Source organism: Pristis pectinata, chromosome 16 (assembly GCF_009764475.1).
Source record: "Pristis pectinata isolate sPriPec2 chromosome 16, sPriPec2.1.pri, whole genome shotgun sequence".
NCBI classification, from domain to species: domain Eukaryota; kingdom Metazoa; phylum Chordata; class Chondrichthyes; order Rhinopristiformes; family Pristidae; genus Pristis; species Pristis pectinata.
This window is the reverse complement of record NC_067420.1, coordinates 43836498-43860746: the sequence shown is the minus strand read 5'-3', so window position 1 is coordinate 43860746 and position 24249 is coordinate 43836498. Positions and strand designations below refer to the sequence as shown.

General features: G+C 45.9%; 1 protein-coding gene across 1 annotated transcript in view; it reads right to left on the bottom strand.

Moving 5' to 3' along the window:
* LOC127579057 (DENN domain-containing protein 3-like) overlaps nucleotides 1–24249 on the bottom strand; it is a 743140-nt gene that overhangs the window by 521479 nt on the left and 197412 nt on the right. The window lies entirely within an intron of this gene.

Below are 24249 nucleotides of genomic sequence, written 5' to 3'. Positions count from 1 at the left end.
ACCAATTCAGGCCTTACCTGAATTATTTATTCAGCAAAATCTTCAACCTCTTTCATGGAATCCCAAACACATTTTGTTTTGCACCGTTTCAATCCACACATCCAGCCTTTCTCATCCTCTTCACATCACTGACCCATGCGGGCCACAAACACACCACTGACCCATGTGAGACACAAACACACCACTGACCCGTGTGAGACACAAACACACCACTGACCCATGCATTCCACAAACACACCACTGACCCATGCATTCCACAAACACACCACTGACCCATGTGAGACACAAACACACCACTGACCCTGTGAGACACAAACACACCACTGACCCATGCATTCCACAAACACACCACTGACCCATGCATTCCACAAACACACCACTGACCCATGTGAGACACAAACACACCACTGACCCTGTGAGACACAAACACACCACTGACCCATGTGAGACACAAACACACCACTGACCCGTGTGAGACACAAACACACCACTGACCCGTGTGAGACACAAACAACCTGCACTGATCAGTTGTCTGTGTAAGAATTTTGAAAGTCACATATTCCTAACGTGAAACCAATGAGAAACAATCCGCACAATCACATCAATTTCCTGGTGTGAGTTTTATCAGCAATAAAATTAAAGAACCATTTATCGGGTCAGACCAGAGGGGCAGGGGTGGGGGGAAATGTTCCTCTGGTTTTTATTTAGTTAAAACCACACACCTAAACCCTGCTGGTAATTTAACCATTTAGATCCAGTGTCATTCTGGTGAATCAGAGCTGGCTCCACACCAAGCCCAGAACTGAATGCAGATACCGTATGTGGGGTCTGAGGTACCATTAATATGCCTTTTCGTGCCTATTCATTAGTAACCTGTGTACCTCAAAGTCTTCTCTCACTGATGTCTCGCTTAAACCCAGTGTGAATGGGCCCCCACTTCTGGGCATTGATCTCCCAGAGTTTCATCCATTACAGAAATGAAGCCTTCTGTCCACAGACATTCATCAATGTCCTTCTGATTTTGATAGAAATATGAGCCAGAGGATATCTTTGTTTCCTAATGGAAATGACCCAGCTCCTGAGCTCTGAGTTGTAAGTTCTGGTGTATGTCTTATCCGTGTCCACTGGGGCTTGACTAAAGATGTTTGACAGACTTTATATGTTCAGTTACAGTGTGCTGTATTCAGATTAAACTTCCATCTTACCAGTGGAGAATGAACGTATTACAGCTTAATAGGATCTGAGGACAATTTTCCCCAAGATAGATCCTGATCAAATCAACAGATGTTCCTGCTCTTTTCTCTAGGCAATACTTAGCAACCAGAATGTATTTTGTAAATTCATTTAGTTCTTATTGTTCCTCAGGGATGTGTATAGCAACCTTGATACAATCCAAAAATAATAGTCTTTTTGTTTCATTGATATGTATCAAGGATCACAGTGGAATGTGGCTGCGGATCTGGTTATGGGAAACAAGGAAGTGGTAGAGGAATTAAACAGATATAATGCATCAATTTTTACAGTGGAAGATGGTATGAACTTCCCATTAATACTAAAAATATGAGGGAAGAATTAAATGCCATCAGAGAATTAGTATTCGACAAATTAATGGGGCTAAAGGCTGATAAACAGCCTGGGCTGGTTAGTTTGCATCCTGTGATCCTAAGGGTGGAGGCTATGGATGCAGTGATTGTAACCCTCTAAATACACATAGATTTCGGAGAGCTACCAAAGAAATGGAAAAGAGTCAATGTCATGTCCTCATTCAAAAAGGTGGGAGGCAAAATGTGGGTAACTATAGTCCAGTTAGCCTCAAGTCTATTATTGGGAAAATGTTGGAATTAATCATTAAGCCAGTGATATCAGGACACTTGGAAAGCCATACTCTGATCAAGCAAGAAATCATGTCCAACAAATGGATTAGAGTTCTTTAAGGACTTCATCCAGAATGGAAAGAGGGGAACCAGTAGATGTAATGTCTATGATCTTTGGATACTGAAAAGGCATTGGACAAGGTACCTTGCAACAGGTGACTTTGCAAGATAAGACTTCAAGATGTGGGGGGCGAGTGGGGGGGGGGTGAATAATATATTACCATGGATAGAGGATTGGCAGTGAGTGGGGGTAAGAAGGGTTGGCAACCTGTCACCAGTGGGTGGTGTGGGGATCAGTGCTGTTTATGACATGCATTAGTGATTCAGGGGAAGGAAGGAAATGGACTGGAACCAGATTTATGGGTGATCCAACAGCAGTGGGAAGGCAAGCGGTGAGGAGGGTAGTTTACAGAGAGATACTGATAGGTTACCTGGCTGGAAACAAGATGGAAAAGGAGTAATAATGAGGGAAAATGTGAAGTGGTTCACTTTGGAAGGAAGATCGATAAAACAGATTATTATTTAAATGGAGAAAGATTGTGGAAACCAGCAACAGAAAGGGATTTGAGAGTGCTCACACATAAAACATTTAGAGCTAGTACACAGGTCAGTAGGTAATCAGGCAGGTGAACGTAATGTTGGCTTTTATATCAAGGGGATTGGAGTAAAAAAGTAGGGAAGTCTTACTACATCGGTACAAGGCACAAGTGAGATCACGTGCTTTGGTCCCCATGTTTACAGAAAGATATATTATCATTGGAGACAGTTCAGAGAAAGTTCATGCTGGGCATGGAGGGATTGTCTTATGAGGAAAGGTTGGGCCTTACTCATTGTTTAGAAGACGAAGAGGTGATCTTATTGAAACATGTAAGATTCTTAGAGGGCTTGATGATGAATGTGGGGATGATGCTTCCTCTTGTGTGAGACTGCAGGAGTGAAGGGCATGGTTTCAGAATAGAGGAGCACCCACTTGTGACTGAGATGAAGAAAGATTTCTTTTCTCAGTGGGTTGTGGGATTGTGGAATTCCTTGTCCCAGAAAGCTGTGGGTGCCAAAATGCTGAATATATGCTGAGACATTTCTTTAATCAGTAAGGAAATCGTTGTGGTCACTGCTACCCCTCGAGATCGAGGATGATGGTCTTTGTCCCGTTGATCTGTTTATGGGCTCTCAAGTGGCCTATGAGTCCAATCTTGGCTCTGACAGTTCTTCCGCATAAGCAAGGAAATCAGTAAGGAAATCAAGGGTTATTGGGAGAGGGAGGGGAAGTAGAAGAAAGTTGGATCAGCCATGATCTTACTGAATGGTGGAGCAGGCTTGAGGGGCCGAATGGACTACTCCTGTTCCTATTTCTTATCGTCTTAAGGGGATTGGAGTATAAAAGGAGGGAAGTCTTACTTCAACTGTAAAAGGCACTGGTGAGATCACATCCAGAGTACCGTGTACAGTTTTGGTCCCCATGCTTCCAGAAAGATATATTATCATTGGAGCCAATTCAGAGAAGGTTCATCCTCAAAGTCAAAGTCAAAGTCGGGTTTATTGTCATCTGCACAAGTCCATGTGTGCACAGGTGCAATGAAAAACTTACTTGCAGCAGCATCACAGGCACAGAGCATCAGACACGCAGCATTCACAAGAAAAACATGAATTAAACAAAATTTTTACAAGAAAGAATACAATTTGAACAAAAAAAAGTCTTCTTAAATGCAAAGTGATCAAAGTGGTCACAGTGTTGCTAATCTGTGGTGATTAGGGTTGTGTTGGTTGGTTCAAGAACTGAATGGTTGAAGGGAAGTAGCTGTTCCTGTACCTGGTGGTGTGGGACTTCAGGTTTCTGTACCTCCTGCCCGATGGGAGCTGGAGAAGATGGCATGGCTTGAGTGGTAGGGATCTTTGATGATGGATTTTGCCTTCTTGAGGCAGCGTCTCCTGTAGATACTACCGATGGTGGGGAGGGATGTGCCCCTGTGTCCTGAGTAGGTTATTGCCCCTTGAGCCTGCTGAGCCATTCTATAAGGTTGTGGTGTTTACCTGATCTTCTACTGACATTGTCAATCTTGACCTTGCATCCACAATCCTCCAGGGTGGAGGATTCCAGAGAGCGACAGCCTCGGCATGAAGGTATTTCTCCCCCCTTCAGTCTTACTGATACTGCCCCTGGTTCTAGACACTCCAGCCTGAGGAAGCAGCCTGACCTAAGAATACCTCTCGGAAGTTCATACGTCTTGATGCAGTCACCTCTGATTGCCCAGAGCACACAGACTCACCATCTCCTCAAAGGGCCACTCTCCTATCCCAGGCTCAATATATACAGCATGGAGATGTGGAGAGAGATATAGCTCTGCACACACAAACAGATATAAATATTTACATGTCTACATATAAGCACACATGTGTCCACATTTCTTCACATGTTACATACTATACATGGAATATTTGATGCAACCATCAGATGTGTGATCTCCCTTGTTTCTCTGGACAGTGTCAGGATGGTTCTGTAAATGGGACTGTGTGTTTATTTCAGGGTTCTTCGCCACCTGAACATGGTGGGCTGAGGAACAAATATTTCAATTGGAACTGGAATTGGTTTATTATTGTCACTTGTACCGAGGTACAGTGAAAAACTTGTCTTGCATACTGTTCATACAGATCAAGTCATTCCACAGTACATTGAGGTAATACAAGGGAAAACAATAACAGAATGCAGAATAAAGTGTAACAGTTACAGATAAAGTGCAGTGCAGGCAGAAAATCAGGTGAAAGGTCATAACAAGGTAGATTATGAAGTCAAGGATCCATCTTATCGTACCAGGGAACCATTAAATAGTCTTATAACAGGGGATAGAAGCTGTCCTTGAGCCTGGTGGTATGTACTTTCAGGTTTTTATATCTTCTGCCCAATGAGAGGGGGGAGAAGGGAGAATGTCGGGTTGGGAGGGGTCTTTGATTATGCTGGCTGCTTTACCGAGACAGCAAGAGGTGTAGACAGAGTCTGGTTTCTGTGATGTGCTGAGCTGTGTCCACAACTCTCTGCAGTTTCTTGTGGTCACGGGCAGAGCAGTTGCCATATCAAGCCGTGATGCATCTGGATAGGATGCTTTCTATGGTGCATCGATAAAAATTAGTGATGGTCAAGGGGGACATGCCGAATTTCCTTATCCTCCTGAGGAAATGACGATCAACATTGACAATCAAAAAAGCTTTTATTGAGCCTGATTTCCTCAGGGAAGTCTTCCCACTCACTGGACTATCTCAAGTTCATGAGCCAACCACACTTGGCATTGCCTGGTAGGAGATTTGAAGCTGAATTAATATCAGTGAGTTCCATCAGGGTCAGGGGACATCTCACTGCTCTATCTCTGACTGCCCTGCAATAAATGCAGGACCTGTGTCAAGATGATTGGCAGATATTATGGACTTGCTGGGTCAAATGGTCATTTCTCATAATGTTCAGTTTGCGTCAGCCAACTACTTGACAGGAAGACGTCACAACTGAACCCAATCACACATCCAGCTCCTCTGTACATGTAGAAACCTTCTAGCATTGGGAATCAAAGAAAGGAATCCTGAATGATTGTATTCTCCATCCCTGATGGGTGATAAATCCATTTGGTCAGCACAGAGTAGGGACTGAAGATTGTATAATGAGATGACTGGGTCTTCACACTTTCACATTAGTTTAGCATTTTGGGCTTCTCATCCATCTCCTAAAACTTTGGTTTCCAAAGGCTTAACCACTGGAATTCCTTCCCAAAACTTTCCCCCCTCCTCGAACTCCTTTTGAGCTTTTTTTAAAGCCCACCTACTCCTGCTTTAACCATCCCTTCCTGACATCTCGTGTTTGGCCACGGATCAGCTGCAATTCTTCTCCAATATTCTCCAGTGCTGCCTACAATCCTCACGCCAAAGACAATCCACATTGTAGTTGTCTTGGGGTCAGCACCCTGCAGCTTCACTGGATTGAGGAGAGAATGGGGTGAAGGGGGTGTCCCATGGGGAATGATTGAGTGATGTCTGCCTGTACACTCGGAGTTTAGAAGAATGACAGGTGATCCCACTGAACTGGACAAGGTTCTGGGGGGATTTGGCAGGGTAGATGCTGAGAAACTAGAGGGCCTGAGTTATAAGGAGAGGTTGGCTAGGCTGGGTCTTTATTCCTTGGAACATAGGAGAATGAGGGGGCGGCCTTAATAGAAGTGTTTAAAATAATGAGAGGCATAGATAAGGTGGACGGTAACAGTCTTTTCCCCAGGGTAGGGGAGTCCAAAACTGGGGGGCATAGGTCTAGGGTGAGAGGGGAAAGGTTTAAAAGGGATCTGAGGGGCAACTTCTTCACGCAGAGGGTGGTGAGTATATGGAACGAGCTGCCAGAGGAAGTGGGTGAGGCAGGTACAACAGTATCATTTAAGCAGCACTTGGATAGGTACAGGGAGGGGCGGGGCTTGGAGGGATATGGGCCGAACGCAGGAAATTGGGACTAGCTGGGTGGGCACCGTGGTCGGCATGGACTGGTTGTGCCGAAGGGCCTGTATCCGTGCTGCATTGCTGAACTGTCCCCCCAGCTGAAGAGTGTGGAACCAGAGGGCATAAGCCCTGGGCCAGGGGGTAACCATTTAGACTGGGATGAGGAGGAAACTCTTCACCGCTATTGTTGAAGGGCATCACAGTAGCGCAGCGGGTAGAGACGTTGCCTCACAGCGACAGAGACCCGGGTTCAATCCCAGCCTCCGCCACTGTCTGTGTAGTGTTTACACGTTCTCCCTGCAACAGCGTAGGTTTCCCCCGGGTGATCCAGTTTCCTCCCACACCCCAAAGACGTGCGGGTTGGTAGGTGAATTGGCTGGTGTAAGTTGCCCCCAGTGTGTGGGTGAGGGGTAGAATCTGGGGGAGTTAATGGGAATGTGGGTTGAATGAATGATGAGCTGAATGTAGGATCAGTGTAAATGGGTGGTTGATGGTTAGCATGGATTTGGTGGGCCGAAGGGTCTGTTTCTCTGCTGTATCTCTCTAAGACTCGATCTATGACCTTCAAGCCTAAGATGGATAATGTTTTGGACACTGAGGGAATCAGGGGATATGAAGACTGGGCAGCAACATTGCCAAGACAGAGGATCGACCATGACCTCAGAGGTACATGCACCAAGGCAAATGTGTTGCCTTCTGTGCACACCCCAAAGAGAGAACATGTCCACTCCTGTCTCTAGGACAATGATTAGCAGTCCCTGCCCCCTGGGTGATCTAACTGACTGGTGAGTCTGGTTCAGAGAGCCACTCCTGCTTTTTCTTAAATGTCTCGGAATTGTCTGGGGCTGTGACAGGTGCTATAGAGATTCACGCCTGTTCTTTCTGTAAAGTGCAGGTTGTCGCTATCAGATGCTGTAGAAGGTTGCTGGTATTTTGTTTGAAGTGCAAACACTGCTGAGTCATAATCGCTCCCCCACCCCCTCTCTGATGGCCCACCCAGGCACCTTTTCATCTGAACAACCTTGCCTGAAGAACGTGGCTCGTGTGGGAGGAAGGTGAGTCGTAGGTGAACACTTGGTAACACATCAGCCTTCTGTGTTGTCACTCATTTCATGTGCTGTCGATGAGGCCCAGCCGGGATGGGGCTTTGTTCTGCTTGTGAAGGAATATTCAAAGCCAGGTTGCCAATCCAGGCTCATTAGGAGGGACTTTGCTCAGAAGCTGATGCAGTGCAGAGAATTTTACCTGTGTGTCTTGTAACTGAGGCAGAAAAAGATAGTAAGGAGCAAAGGAAGCAGGAGGAGATGGGAAACTCTCGTCTAAAGCCAAACAACATTGATGGACATACAGGCAACACAGCAGCACTTCATTGTCACAGAGTCAAGAGTCAAAGAGTCATATAGCAAGGAAAAGGGTCCTTCAACCACTGTACCCAATCCAGCCACCAGGTAAAAGTAACCATCCATATTAATCCCATTGCCCAGACTCGTAGCATTGTCTGACACTGTGCATCAAATGCTCATCTGAATAGTTCAATTAAAGTCTCCACCTCCACCACCTCCTCAGACAGTTTGCTCCAGATTCCCGTCAGCCTCTGGTTGAAAAAGATTCTTCCTTAAATCCTCTCATCACCTATGCACCTCAGTCTAGTCCCCCTCAGCGTCCTCCACTCCACAGAAAACAACCCCAGCCTATCCAGTCCTTCCTCAAAGCTGAAATTCTCCATCCCAGGCAACAGCCCAGTGAATTTCCTTTAAACCCTCTCTTGTGCGAGCATAGCCCTTCCTATAGTGTGGTAACCACAACTGCACACAGCACTCCATCTGTTATATGGATGTAACGAAGCCTCCTTGCTCTTATATATCCATGTCCCAGTTCATACAGACAAATATGCCACCTTCAGGGATCCATGGACTTGCACACCAAGGTCCCTCGGCTCCGCCGTACTCCCAGGGCCCAACCGTTCATTATGTATGTTCTAGCCTTATTCATCCTCCCAAAATGCACACCTCACATTTTCAGGATGAGATTCCATGTGTCCATGTTCTGCCCATCTCACCAACTGATCAATTTTATTCCACGCCAAGGGTTACCATCCTCCTTATCAACAGCACCACTGACCTTTGTGTCATCTGCAAACCTCCTGCAGTCAGAACCAAATCATTACTGTATGTCCACTGCCACTGAAAGACAAAGGAGCCACGTAACGATGTGCTTCTGTAGCTGGCTCACATGTTCAGTACAAGGATCTGAATACAAATAGCCACAGAGAGGAGAAGCTGCCCACTACCCCAGGGAGAGTCAGTACCTCGGGGACTGTACCCAGGGGAGAGTCAGTACCTCGGGGACTGTACCCCGGGGAAGAGTCGGTACCTCGGGGACTGTATCCCAGGAGAGTCGGCACCTCGGGGACCATACCCTGGGGAGAGTCAGGACCTTAGAGAGAAGCAGCACCTTCGGGCTACAGTAGAAAATTAATACCCAAAGGACGTTGTCCTGGCCCCTGTTGCTCCTCTACATTCCAGTCAGGTAACTGGAGCAGAAAACATTTCCCTTGATTTCTGCATTTCCCCAGCCCACCCAGCTCTCTGGGGCAGTGGGACGTAGTCCACTTTCACCCTTTAACTCACCAACCCTGACCCAGTGTTGCCCCAAAGTTGGTTCTTGGGCCTTTTACTTTAAAAGGAGTTTGTGATTCAGACACCTGGCGGGTCTAAATATTTGGTTCAAGCACAAAGCTGGAAATTTAATAAGTTCCTTTGGGATAGATAGAACAGTAGATAATCTAATTGTGATCATACGTCTGGGATTTTCATCTGTTGCTTCAGTTGATCCAATGAACAGAGGCCTGGCAGGTATCTACGAGCCACAGAATGCCCCCTGTGTAGTCTGTGGAAACTCCAGCATGCTTCCATTTGTGTTGGAAGTATCGTCAGCCAGAGGAGGCTGAGATCTGAATTTTGCAGCTCAAGTAACAGCTGACATTACGGAGATCCGTCCCTGAAGCTGAGGGTTTCAGACAGCGCATTTCAGCAGGTGGTCACCCCACAGCTCCCAGCCATACAGGCAGCGAGGGAGTGGCTGACTGGCAGCCTGCCTAAAGGGATCAGGCAGGTCATTCAGGAGACTTCTGAGAACATCTGGCTGTCCAATCAGTATTCGCTTCGGAGCACTGATGAAGGCACAGACAAGATGGGTTGGCACAGACATGGTGGGCCAAAGGGCCTGTTCCTGTGCTGTAGTGTTCTGTGTTCTACTACCAAAGCACTATGGAAGGCTCAGCAAATCAGAGAGGGGAGAAAATTGTCAGGAGAGAAATAGTTACAGGAAATTCTCTACATAGTGAAATGGTTTCTGTGGTTGTAGAGACAGGAATGACCGCAGATGCTGGAAACTGGAGCAACACACAATCTGCTGGAGGAACTCAGTGGATCGAGCAGCGTCTGTGGAGGTAAATGGACAGTAAGTGTTTCGGATCGAGACCTTTTATCTGGACTCGTCTGGAATAGTCTGTCCATTTATATCTGTCCTGTTCCCTCCACAGATGCTGCCTGACCTGCTGAGTTCCTCCAGCAGCTCGTTTTTTGCTTTCAGTGGTTGTAGAACAGATTCCATGGGGAGGTATGTTGTCTCCCTGGTGCCAGGGTCGGGTAAATCACTGAATGACTGTAGAAGATTCTGCAGCAGGAGGGTAAACTGCCAGAGGTCGTCCTCTTCATCGGTACCAATGTCATAGGAGAATGATCTTCAGAAATGTAGAAGGTTCTTATTGGCTCTGCAGGGTAGATGAAGAGGTGATGTTCTCCCTGGCTGATTTGTCTAAAATCAGGAGTCACATTCTCAAGTTTAAAGGGTCGGCCATTCAGGGCTGAGATGAGAAGTAGTTTCTTCACCCAGAAGGTGGTGAGTCATTGGAATTCTCTAACTGAGGGTTGAGGAGATTCAGTCAAGGCAATGATCGATAGGTTTCCAAATATTAGAGGAGTAAAACGATTAAGGGATTTCTGCACTAAAGCAGGGCTGAGGTTAAAGGTCAACAGCGATCTTATTCAATAAAGTAGCAGGGACAAAGGGCCAAATGGCCTACTCCTGCTTCTGTTTCTTATGTTATAGAAAAAGAGACAAGGTCCTGCAGGCCAATGTTAAGGAGTTAGGAAAGAGATCAAAAAGCAGGATGTTAACAGTAGATATCATCAGCTTACTGCCAGTGCCATCCGACGGTGAGAACAGACTAGGAGGACAGTGCAGGTAAATGCTTGGCTGGAGAGAGGGTGCAGGAAGGAGATCCTTTGATCCCTGGGACATTGGGATCAATCCTGGGACATGGGACTTGTACTGGCTGGACAGAGCTGGGACCAATGTCCTCATGGGAATGTTCGCTACTGCTAAGGGGGACGATTTAAACTAACCTGGTACAGGGTTGGCCACAGAAGGTTATCGTACAAAGGGTAAAATGGTGCTAAAAAGGTTGGGAGAGATTAAGAGCATCAAAACAAGCAAGAGGAAAATCTTGGACAGAAGAAGAGAGAGTACAAGAAGATCTAAGACAAGTTGACAGTGCATCTTCACAAAATGTATTAAACAGGTCAATGGATCACAGGTGCAGTTAGCCATGTGGCTGTAAAGTCATGGCAAAAGCAACAGAAGTGGCTTATTTCTCTATATTCCTAGATATAAGTTGTTCAGGAAAGTTAGGAAGGGAAGGAAAGGCAGGGGGAGGGAGAAGTGGCAGCAATAATTAAGGAGAAAGTTGCAGTGCTGAAGAGAGACAAGATGTCCTGGAACAATTAAGGACAGAGCCGATCTGTTTAGAATTAAGTAACAATAGAGGTGTAATCACATTACTGGGACTGTTTCGTAGGTCACCAGTCATTGAGAAGGATATTGAGCTGTTAATTTACAGGGAATCCACAGTGATGGTAGAGTTTTCAACCGAGTGTAAACTGGAATGGCAATAATATAAGAAAATGGGAAAGAGGGGGAGAAATTTCTTCAGTGTGTTCAGGGGAACTTTCCTGATCAGTACATTATTGCCCTGAGAGCAATGGCAATGCTAGGCAGAGGCTGAGGGGAGATCTGATAAGAGTTTATAAGGTTATGAGAGGCATGGAATCAGAATCAGAATCGGGTTTATTATCGTTGACATTTGTCATGAGATTTGTTGCTTTGCAGCAGCAGTATGGTGCAAGGCATAAAATTGACCATATTACAGAAATAAATAAGTAGAGCAAAAGAGGAATAACAAGGTGGTGTTCATGGGTTCATGGACTGTTCAGAAATCTGATGGCAAAGGAGAACAAGCTGTTCCTAAAACATTGGGTGTTGGTCTTCAGACTCCTGTACCTCCTCCCTGATGGTAGTAACGTGAAGAGAGTGTGTCCCAGGTGGTGAGGGTCCTTAGTGATGGATGCTGCCACTCAACTATCTCACCCCTGTACGCTTCCTCAATGCCATCTGAGACTCCACTAACAACAGTGGTGTCATTTACGGATAGCGTTTGAGCTGTGCCTAGCCACACAGTCATGAGTATAGAGAAAGCAGAGCAGTGGGCTAAGCACACATCCTTAAGGTGCATCTGTGTTGATTGTCAGTGAAGAGGAAATGTTATTACTGATCCACACTGATTGTGGTCTCCCGATAAGGAAGTTGAGGATCCAGTTGCAAAGGGAGGTACAGAGGCCCAGGTTTTGAAGCTTGTTGATTAGTACTGAGGGGATGATCGTGTTGAATGCCGAGCTGTAATCGATGAACAGCAGCCTGATGTATGTCTTACTGTTGTCTAGGTGTTCCAGAGCCGAGTGGAGAGCCAGTGAGATTGCGTCCACTGTAGATCTGTTGCATAAATAGAGTAGACAGTCGGTATCTTTTACCCAGAGTCAAAACGTCTAACACTGGAGGGCATGCATTTAAGGTGAGAGGGGGTAAGTTCAAAGGAGGTGTGTGGAACAAGTGTTTTATACAGAGGGTGGTGGATGCCTGGAGTGCTGGTGGAGGCAGATATGATAGGGGCATTTAAGAGGCCCTTTGGTGGTTATGTGAATGTGCAGAGAATGGAGGGATATGGACATTGTGTAGGCAGAAGGGACTAGGTTAGTTAGGTGTCTAGTTACTAGTTTAATTAGTTTGGCACAACATGTGGGCTAAAGGGCCTGTTCCTGTGCTGTACTGTTCTATGTTCTATGGTTCTGGATAAGGAACCAGGTCAACAACAAATATCAGTCGGGGAAGATTGAAAAACAGTAATTATACTGTCAAAAAATATAACTACAGAAAAGGGCACAGACCACTTCAAGGTACGAGTGGTTGAACAGAGTAGGGCCAGATTGAATGGGATGAAAACAGACATGGCCTGGGTAAATTGGAATTAAGGCTCGGCAGAACTATAATTGAACAACGGATGCCTTTCAGGTGAAGGTGTTTCACCTACAGCCGAGGTCTGTGGCACGAGGCAGGTGGGAAGGGAAATTAAAACCAGAGCTACTTGGATGGTCCTAAAGATAGAGAGTAAACTGGAGCAGAAAGACCGAGCGCGTTACAGATGCCAGGTTGTGAACACAGTGAGAACCAGGCTGATAACAAAAAGTTCAGAGGGGAAGTAAAAAAGAGAAAGAGAGATGCAAAGAGAAAATGTGAAGGAAACTGGCAGTGAATGTAAAAATGAATCCAAGAATATTCTGCGGGCTTCTTGGGCAGGGACAGGGTTGTAAAGGGAGAGGTGGGGACAGTCAGAGGCCAAGAAGGAAATGTACTCATTGAGGCGGAGGGCAGGGCTGAGGCATTGAATGACGACTTCACATTGGGTGGGAGATGCTTCAGGGGTTTTGACAGGGTTGAGATTCTGGATAAAGAGGAGGTACTAGATAGGCTCCGGTTAAAGGTGGTAAGTCTCCTGGTCCAGATGGGATGTATCGTATGGAGAAAATTGCCGAGGCCCTGGCTTTAATCTTCCAAATATCTGCAGATTCTGGAGCAATGCCCAAAGATTGGAAAATTGCAAACGTTACACCCTTGTTCAAATAAGAGTGTGGGGTTAAGACCAATAACTATAGAACAATCAGTTTAATGTCAATCTCAAAAGAAGAATCAGAAACAGAATGTACATTGAAACTCACTGTGAAATGCATCTTTTGTGCAGAGTGTTCTGGGGGCAGCCATGTTTCCGGCACCAATATAGCATGCCCACAGCTCCTAACCCTTTGGAATGTTAGGAGTATGTCTTTGGAATGTGGGAGGAAACCGGAGCACCCGGAGGAAACCCACGCAGACACGGGGAGAATGTCCAAGCTCCTTACAGCAGCAGGAATTGAACCCGGGTCGCTGGCACTGTAATAACGTTATGATAACCGCTACACTACCATCAATTGGACAAGAGTTGGTTAATGAGAGAAAGATAAATTGTATTTAATCAATTTGATTTTTTTTTAATGAGGGAACAGGGAGGGTTGATGAGGTGAATGTGGTGAATACGGACTTCTGAATGGCACTAAATCAAGTGCCAGATGATAGGCTTCTCATTAAACTTGGAGACCCTGGAATAAACAGAGGGTGGGAACAGCATGGGTAGGAAGCTGGCTAACAGGAAGGAAGAATTAGTGGTGAGAGGTTGTTTCTCAGACTGGAGAGAAGTGTGCAGTGGAATTTCCCTAGGGTTGTTACTAGGACCACTCCATTTCTTAATATATACAAACGATTTGGGACTTGCATGTACAGGGCATAACTTCTTAACATGCAGATGACACAAAACTTGGCGGCGTGATGAACTGCGAGCAGAATAGAAACAGATTTCAAAGAGATAGGGACAGGCTGCTCCTATGGGTGGATACATGGCAGATGAAATGTAATGTAAAGAAATGTAAAGTATTATATTTTGGTAGGAAGAATGAGAAGAGACAATCTAAACAAGAGAGCACAGTTCTAAAAGGGGAACTAGAACAGAGGTATCTGGGGGTATGTGTGCAAAGTGGTAGGGCAGGTTTGAGAAATTGGTTAAAAAAGTGGGGTTTAGAAACAAATGCATTGGGTACAAGAACAAAGAAGTCATGGTGAACCTTCATAAAACACTGAGTATTGTCCAGTTGTGAGTGCCACAATTTGGGAAAGATGTGGAGGCCTTGAAGAGAGTGTAGAAATGGTTTACCAAAAATGACTGCAATGATGAGGCACTTTAGTTTTGTGGATAGTCTGGAGAAACTGGGTTGTTCTCCCTGGAACAGAGGAGCATGTTAAGGGATGTGGTAAAGGTACATAAAGTCATGAAGTGCCTCGATGGGGTGGATAGAGAGAAACGGTTCCCATTGGCAGTGGGGGTCAAGAGTTTGAGGATGTCAGAAGAAGTTGATAAGCAAAATGAGCAAAAGTGACATGGACTAGAGCTTTTTTAACGGAGTGAGTGGTTGGGGTCCAGAAGGCACTGCTGGGGGAGGAGTGGGGAGCAGATCCAATCGTTGTGTTCAGAAGGAACTGGAGGGAGAGGGTGTGCAGGGATGTGTGATGGGCTGGACTGCTCCCACTGCTCTGACACGGATATACTGGACCAAATGCCCTCTGTCCGTGCTGTGACCATTCTGTGAATGTGTAATCGTGCAACCTTTACCGGTGAATCTGACAACGTTAGCAGCAAGAAGGTTGGTCCGTGACGCTGGCAAGCGATGGTGAGGGAGCGGGGGAGAGTTGGAGCACAAGCAGGGAGAGAGCAGGGGGAGGTGAGAAGAGACCTCCTTGTGCTCTGGATCCAACTCACCATTTGTTAGCAGCTGAAAGGGGCCCTGCAGTAGGCTGAAGTGGTGACATGGCTCACCTAAAAGCCCTTGGCAATGAGCCATGCCTGGGCTGGGAGGGGTACAGGGTTACACAGCCCCTAAATCTGCCCCTTTATTGCCCATAATAACAAGTGTCTGCATGACAATTTCTTCCCATCCCCTTTGGCACCAATCAGCCTCTCCATCCGACCTTCCCAGATGTTTGGTCTGTAACTTCAACACATCCTTTGGTTAAAGGAATCAGAAGGAAGAGAAAAGCTGGCAGTGAAACCGGGAAACGTTTAAGAGGAACAGAACAGCTCAGGTCACACGCAAAGGAGGAAAAACATGTCCAACATTTCGGAGGAACTTCCAGAAACTGGCTGTGCCACGGACATCTCCGGAATATCCTGTTTGGTCTTCGAACCTCTTTGTTGACTGGTTTGTGTTTAGGATTATCTAGAGGTTGCCTGTATTTTACTAAGATTCTATTGCAGGTTAAAATTAGCATTGGGATATTTTCTTATAATCTTCTAAATTATTAATTAAGGATTAGGAAACTAATTGGTGTTGTGATGTTGAACCATCTTTTGTACAGTGGGATTGAACCAACAGAATACTGTAAGGAAACTTTTGCTGTATTTATTCACACAAATTAGTTTTTGTATTAAAAAGGTTACTCTCTATGTTGTGGATCTTTATTCAATGTAAATCTGCAATCAATTTACAGTCCCCTTGGAGCAAGGAGTTGGGGGAGGGGTGGGGACCTCAATGATTTGATTTCAATATTCTTCTTATACCATCCCATAATACCAGAAAATTAGTCAAAGTTGAGTTCGTTGTCAGATGCACAAGTCCATGTGTGCACAGGTGCAATGAAAAACTTACTTGCAGCAGAATCACAGGCACAGAGCATCAGATAGACAACAGTCACAAGAAAAAACATATATTGAACATCAGTTATACAAAATTATACAAGAAAGAACACAATCAGAACAAAAAAAAATCCATTGTAGTGCAGTGGTCAAAGTAGTCACAGTGTTGCTGTACTGAGGTAGTGATTAAGGTTGTGCAGGTTGGATCAAGAACCGAATGGTTGAAGGGAAGTAGCTGTATATAGTAGCTATTAAGATAAAATATCTTTATCGGTCACATATACATTGAAACACACAGTGAAATGCATCTTTTGTGTAGAATGTTCTGAGGGCAGCAGGGGAAGTGCCATCTTTCAGACGAGCTCAGTTGGACATTAAAGATCACATGTATATTGTGTAAATGCAGCACAGTCTGACCTCCATGGGAACTCAGAATCCCATTTTCCTGAAGGGAATAATATTCCCTTTGGACTGAAGCTGGTCCTGGTGTCCTGGCCAACAGTCACCCCCCCAATCAGGAAGTTATGTTGCAGCTTTATAAAACTCTGGTTCGGCTGCACCTGGAGTATTGCATTCAGTTTTGGTCGCTGGTTATAGGAAGGATGTGGAGGCTTTGGCCACAACAGGGCAATGGCCCAGTACTGGTCACAGCACTTTAGGAAAGACGTGAAGGCTTTGTAGGGATGTAAGTGAGATTTACTGGAATAGCTCCTGGGATGAGGGAATTACATTACAGGGTTAGGCTGGAAAAGCTGGGATTGTTCTCCTTGGGGAAAATTGAGAGGTTGTGACAAAGGTGCTTGGTGTAAAGTGGAGGTTAGACAGAGCAGATAGAGAGAAAGCTACCATTAGCGGAAGGGTCAAGAATGAGGTGCCAAACACTAAAGGTGACCAGCACTGGAACCAATGATGTGAAGAAAATTGCTGACATGGTGGTGAAGGTGGATACAGTAACCACTTTCAGAACAAAATTGGCACACAACTTAAAAGCAAAATATTGCAGGACTACAGGGAAAGTACAGGTCAATGGGACAAGCTACATTTCTCTTGCAGAGGAAACAATACCTCTTTCTGTGCTATATCTCTTCAATAATTCCATGAGAAGTTGTTTGGAAATGGCTGCACCAAGTGATGAGGATATTCCACACCAGACTGGAAATGATTGGCAAGTCTCTGGTTAATCAAGCCTCATCCCCAAACTACAGTAAGTGACCGAGTCATGTTTCTATGCACATAATTTGTTGTTTCCAAAAAGTTTAGAGGTTTCCAAGAATGATCCTGGGGGTGAAAGGGTTAACATATGAGGAGCTTTTGATAGTTCTGGGCCTGTACTCACTGGAGTTCAGAAGGATGAGGCGGGAATTTCACTGAAACCTACCGAATATTGAAAGGCCTGGATAGAGTGGACGTGGAGAGAATGTTCCCAGTAGTGGGAGAGTCTAGGACCAGAGGGCACAGCCTCAGAATAGGAGATGTCCCTTTAGAACAGAGATGAGGAGGAATTTCTTCAGCCAGAGGGTGGTGAATCTGTGGAATTCATTGCCACAGATGGCTGTAGAGGACAAGACGTTGGGTATATTTAAAGCAGAGGTTGATAGGTTCTTGATTAGAAAGGTTGTCAAGGGTTAAGGGGAGAAGGCAGGAGAATGGGGTTGAGAGGGAAAAATAAATCAGCCATGATTGAATGGTGGAGCAGACTCGATGGGCTGAATGGCCTAATTCTGCTCCTACGGCTTGTTTCACTATCCTCCACTCACTACATCTTTAGAGAACGTGTCCTGCTTGTGTTGGGAGAAGTTTATAGAGGTGGAGATCATACAGGTCAGGAAAGGGCCCCTTGGTTGGTGGGGTCCACACCAACCCACCGAACACCCATTTACACCAATCCCACTTTACTCTCTCCACATTCCAACAACTCCCTTCAGATTCTGCCCCTCACCCACGCACTAGAGGCAATTAACAATGAACCTACTAACCCTCTTGTAGTTTCAATCATAAAGTGCCCTTTCAGCTTCTCTTTAAATCAGCTCTCTTTTCTGAGGAAGTGAGTTCACCGATGTCCTTCAGTCATTTTTCCACCAACCAGTCTAGCCCCCATGTGACTCCAGTCCCACACTGGAAAGTAAAACTGGAAACAGTGTAAGAGTTGGTCTGAAAGTTGCCCGTTGGAGGATACAGATAGAAACGCCCCTCCTCTCTCTACGTGCACCTGTGTTATTCCAACAAACACAGCAGCTGACACCTCAACACCCACCTCATGGCACAGGGGGATTATTGGTGAGATATCCCAGGAATAAGTGCAAGGAGAAAGGCTTCATTTGAGGCATGATCTGGATTTTACAAGTTATGGAAATCACGGAAAGATAATTATCAGTGGCACAGCTAATAGAGCCACTGCCTTGTAGCACCAGAGACCCGGGTTTGATCCTGACCCTTAGTGCTATCTTTGTGGAGTCTGCATGTTCTCCCAGTGACCTCGTGGGCTTCCTCCAGGTGCTCTGTTTCCTCCCACATCCCAACGACAATGGGGTTGATGAGTTAATTGGCCACTGTAAATTGCCCCTGGCGTCCAGGTGGGTGGTAGAGTCTGGGTGGAGTGATGGGACTGTGGGGGGAATAAAATGGGATTAATGTGGGATCAGCGTAAGTGGATGGTTGGTTGTTGGCATGGACCCATTGGGCCAAAGGGCCTGTTCCTGTGATGTACCTCTCTTAAAAAAAATTGTTATGACAGAGAAGGAGGCCATTTGGTCCATCAAGCCCAGGATGGCTCCTAGTGGAGCAAACCAATCAGCTCCTTTCTGCAACATTTCCCTGTGATATTTCCCTGTGCTAATGATATTCCCTCCCACGACTCTGTTTTGACCCTCTACAGACAGCCAGTCCCAGATAATCACCACCATGCCTGTAAAAAAATAGACATCTTTGAAGAGGCAAAACTTTGTGGATGGGAATGTCATCCAGCTCTCCTTGAGTCAGGGAGGTTTAGAGCAGTCCTCGATTGTGCTCCTTGCCCCTGAACTATCTGTTGACGGGATCAGCTCCACTCTGTTTAAGTAAGTGCCAATCTTGTCCACCTCTTTCAAATCACTTCTCATCCTCTCTGCTGCAAGGAGAATAACCCCAGCCTCTCCTGTCCGACCCCACGGTGAAAGCTGGAGAATCGATCTGTACCCTTTCCTGGACCTGCCCATCCTTCCTATCTGCGGTGAGGAGAATTGGACACATTCATCAGGGGTAGATACCTCACCCTCACCCTCTGCTCCCTCATGATTGAAATCCTTCTTTCTTGATCAACCGAACATTTGTTGGAAAGCTGTGGACGGCTTGTGAGAGATCAGAAACAGAGCTGCAGTGTTGTGATGACTCATCAGGTTGCTCTGTTCGCACACACAAAAAGGTTAATTACTGGGGATTTCATTTGCACTAATGTATCTCAGGTCCTTTGTGCTGGCCAATTTCTGATGTCAATTTTTAATAGAGTGGGAGAAGTGAGGGAAAGAGTGCTGAGTATGCATAGTGTGAAGAAAGCATGTACCTGAGACAAGGACTGTAAAACATTGTCATTGTAGCAGAAGGGGACGAAGCCTTGTGGATGGAAGCATTCCAGCTGTGCCCCCTGGGCCAGAGAAAGTTAAGTGGTGAATTCAAGAGCGATCCTCAAGATGATGAGATTTTGAGAGAGTAACTCATGTGAAAAGCATCCCCGGGTAGAAGTTTGGAAATCAAGAGCCCTGGTGTCATTGAACATACAACAGAGGGCCATTTGAGTTCATACCGGCTGCTAGGAAAGGATCCCATCAGGCCCGTTCCTCTAGTCTGTCTACGTTGCCCTGTGAATTACTTCCCTCATCTGTCTACAGAACTCCCTTATAAAAGCTCTCGTTGCCAGTTTCCAGCCCCTGCGGACAATGGGATCAAGAACATATCCATGGGCTTTTCTGAGTCAGAGGTTATAGATCTTTGTTGACCTGTTTGGGGAAATGCCCAGTACAGGGAAGTAGCCAACTATGGTCTCGATGAATGAGGTTACAGATCAAGCAAATCTCTTGTCCCTATGTTACTAGCTTCTCTGGAAAGTGAGTTCATAACCAGAGGTAGGGCTTGGTCTGGAAGGACCCTGGGGAGTGTCGTAGAACAAAGACCTAGGGGTGCAGGTACATAGTTGCTTGAAAGTGGAGACACAGGTAGACAGGGTGGTGAAGAAGGTATTTGGCACACTGGCCTTCATTGGTCAGGGCACTGAGTACAGGAGCTGAGACGAACAGTGTTACAATTCCCACAGTTTGGAATTTAATGGGGTAGACACAGAAAGAGGGCATGTGGGATGATTTGGAGGGCTTTAGAGGTCTACATCTGTACAAGACATTGGTAAGGCCACATTTGGAGTACTGTGAAAGTTCTGGTCACCCTGCTATAGGAAGGATGTTATTAAACTGGAAAGGGCACAAAAAAGATTTACGAGGATCTTACTGTAACTAGAGGGTTTGAATTGTAAGGAGAGGTTGGATGGGCTGGGACTTTTTTCCCTGGAGTGTAGGAGGTTGAGGGTTGACATGGAGGTTTATAAAATCATGAGGGGCATAGATAAAGTGAATGGTCACAGTCTTTTCCCCAGGGTAGGGGAGTCCAAAACTAGGTTTAAAGTGAGAGGGGAAGATTTTAAGGGACCCGAGGGGCAAATTCTTCACACAGAGGGTGGTGCGTATAAGGAACGAACTGCCAGAGGAAGTGGTTGAGGAGGGTACAATTACAACATTTAAAAGACATTTGGACAGGGACATGGATAGGAAATGTGTAGAGGGATATGGGCCAAATGCTGGCAAATGGGACCGGCTCAGTTAGCCAACATGTTTGGCATGGACAAGGTGGGCTGAATTGTACATAGGTTTGGATCATGCATTTCAAATCATTCTCAAAAGGTCCACTGGGAGGTGGAGAGAAATGTTTACACTTAGACAGTTGTTGGGATTTCGAACACAATTCCCAAAGATCTGGTGGGCTTGGAATTTAATGGGTTAGACACAGAAAGAGGGCATGTGAGACTATTTGGAGGGCTTTAGAAGTCTACAGGTTGGGGGAGGTCCCAGGTGTACAGGGTGGGGGAGAATCCCAGGTATACAGGGTGGGGGGTAATCCCCTGCTGTACAGGTTGGGGGTGAACCCCAGGCGTATGGGTTGTGGTGAAGTCCCCAGGTGTCCAGGTCATTGTCATGCTGATGTTATGGGAGCTTACTCTGCACAAACTGGCCACTGCTTCATATTTTATTTCAGAACTGCTTTGGTGGCTATGAATGGCTCTCTCTGTAACAGGTGATTTCACAGTGAGGGAGATATGGAAGGCAAGGAGCTTTCTGAAGCCATCTGAAGATTTCAGCCCCTCAGAAACCTACCCTGGATATCAGAACATAGGTTGCTATTACACACACTCCCTCTACTGTCCAATCCTGCAGGAGAGCCAAAGAGAATTGTCATTGAAATGACAGTTCCTCAAATCTTTCCCTTCCCAGATCACTCTCCCTGCAGCTCGGACACAGCACAACTCTATAACTAAGGAACCTTGTGCTCTTAAACTGTGAGCTTTGGTGGGAAATCTAACAGCATTAATCACCATTAACCCATTCATGGGAAGTTGTTATCACTCTCTTTGAGATAATTAGTGGTAAACGTCGACCAAGGTTAATCACTTTGCAATAATTTTATTTACGATGAGATAAACCAAATTTACTTTTAGCAATTCCTACAACTCTGCATCAAAGGGGTAACTGAGGCTGGGCTCTGTCAAGAATTGAGAGGTCAGTTTCTCGTTGGCATGGTGTTTGTCTAGACTGCCTCTGGTCGCTCTTTGATCTAATTGGTCTGATTCTGGATTTCTGCGATGGGCTGATTGTACATCTTTCTTGCTGGTTTTGAAACAAGCTTTGTGTTGCTCCCAAACCTCTGCTCTCTTTCCCGTGCTTGGTACAATATCTGGTGCCTAAATCAGCTCACAGACTGCCCAGAAACCAGAGGAACCTGACCTTTAAACTATTAGACTGCTGAATAAGATGGTCACATGAACAACCTTTCTTGATTGATCACTTAACTGGTTCCTTTGCTGAAATAATGGATTAAATCAAGCTCTGTTCCTCCACGTTCCTACCCAACACCTTTAGGTATTCAGGTTTATATCTGAACAGCCAAAATCCTCTGTCTGCCATTCACACAAGCATTTCCAGCAGGATACAGGTCTGTCCCAGGCCCTTAGGTCCTTTGCCATCCAATACCAATCCTTGTCCAACTAACCCTTCTACCAATGTTACTCCAGCTGATAGGGTGAGTAGCATGGACATCATGGTTGGAACAGACATGGTGGGCCGAAGGGCCTCTTCCTGTCCTGTTCTAAGTTCAAAGCAGGGAGTGGGACCTAGGACCTCCCCAGTCTGAATAGCTGGGTGCTTGCAACTCAAAGGATATGTCCCCTGAGCCAACAGGTCAGGAAGGCAGGAGAACTTCCAAAGAATTTATGCAAGGTGAAATGGTTTGCTGACCTTTTATTTTGAGGTATGACGATGCTTTAAACAACATTCCGTTGCACTGTGGAGTACAGCATGATCCTTGAACATCTACAGAGGACTTTTGGGCAGCTCTTGAAGATCACCCTTCACCAAGTTTGCTGAGTTCTTTAGAAGTGACAGAAAGGACAGATCAGAGTACCGTTGTTGATATCATTTAACATGATTAACAAAATGCCTTTGATCACAAACCAGGATGATTAGAAACCAAGGTCAGAACTGTGGAGCGAGAGAGGAGGATGTCTACAAGATAGAAGGGAAAGTGTGAAGGATTACAGTGGCAAACTGTGGGAAGTGTTGATCAGGGCCATGCCGACTCCTCTTCACCATTTACAAAACTGACCTCGGGAGTCAAGACTACAAATTGGGTTGTGAGGTTAAGCAGAGATCAAGATGTATATTAAAAAAAATCAATGACTACAGAAACGTCCCATCACTGGCAAATAAGGCCCAAACCTTTCACGTGGGCTGGTGCATTTTGATGTTTCTTTGCAAAATGGGGAGAAATACGAAGAGATCTGTGTGGACAGGTACACGAACCATCTAAAGTAGCAAGGCAGGTTAATAATACAAAAGAAAGTCAAAGTACTGGGGCTCATTTCTGGAGGGACAACACTGAAGAGCATTCAGACCTTGCACAGACCACTTTCCTGCCCCCAGGTTATGTCAATAGGTACAATGTAGGTTTAACAAGGATCATTTCAGAACTGAGGGGTTATATCAGGAAATATTGAACAGGATGTCATGGACCTCTGGAACGGGGAATGCTGAAATGTGATCGAATTGAAGTCCTTAAGACTATGAAGGTCCCTCCCCTCCCCTGTCGGGTTCTGGTTCCATCTGTCAGTCACCTCTCCCCCACTGGTTCCCATCCTCCCCTTCCTATCGGCACTGGTAGCCCTTTGTGTTTCTGCTGATCTCCCTCCAGTAGATGCCTCCCACTGTCACTCTCTCTTCCCCCCACCTCGCTCCATCTACCTCTCCTGCTTTTTCTCGGCCTCCATCCATCATCCACCTGCCTCTGTCTCCCAACTCCACCCCTCCCCTCCTCTACCTGGCTCGACCTTCACCCCTCCTCAGTCCCCCAATCACCTCAGTCTCCTGTCTCGCCACTCCCCCTCTCCTCTTTATACTGACCACTTCCCCTCTCCACTCTCAGTCCTGATGCAGGGTCTTGACCTGAAACATCGACAATTCCTTTCCCCCCCACAGATGCTGCTCGACCCGCTGGGTTCCTCCTGCAGATTGTGTGTTGCTCCAGATCCCAGCGTCTGCCGTCTCTGGTGTCTCCAAGATTATGGTGTTTGGATGTGGGGAAAATCTGAACTCGTGATTATAAATATAATAACCACCAATACATTTAGTGGAGAGTTCCAGTGAGAATGTTGATGCAGAGACTGATGAGATTGTGGCACTGGCTCCCCCAAGGGTGTGTTGAGGCAAACTGTACAGCTACAGGTTAAGGGAAGGTGAATAGTACAGGAGGGACAAGGGAACAGAGGGTGGTGGTGAAGGGGGCGATGGAGGGGTCCTGGAGAATGCTTGCTGGACCGTGAGTTCTAGTTGGGAGGCGTTGAACAGTTGGTCTATTCTATGTGGCTATAAACCCCAGGACAAAGTGCCTGGGATATAATTCAGGCAGGTTTAATGGATAGATCCTAGGTTGATGCTTTGTCTGCAGTCAACAACAAATCTCACTTTGCAACAGTTAGCCTCAGTGCCTGTCTACTCAGCTGACTGAGGG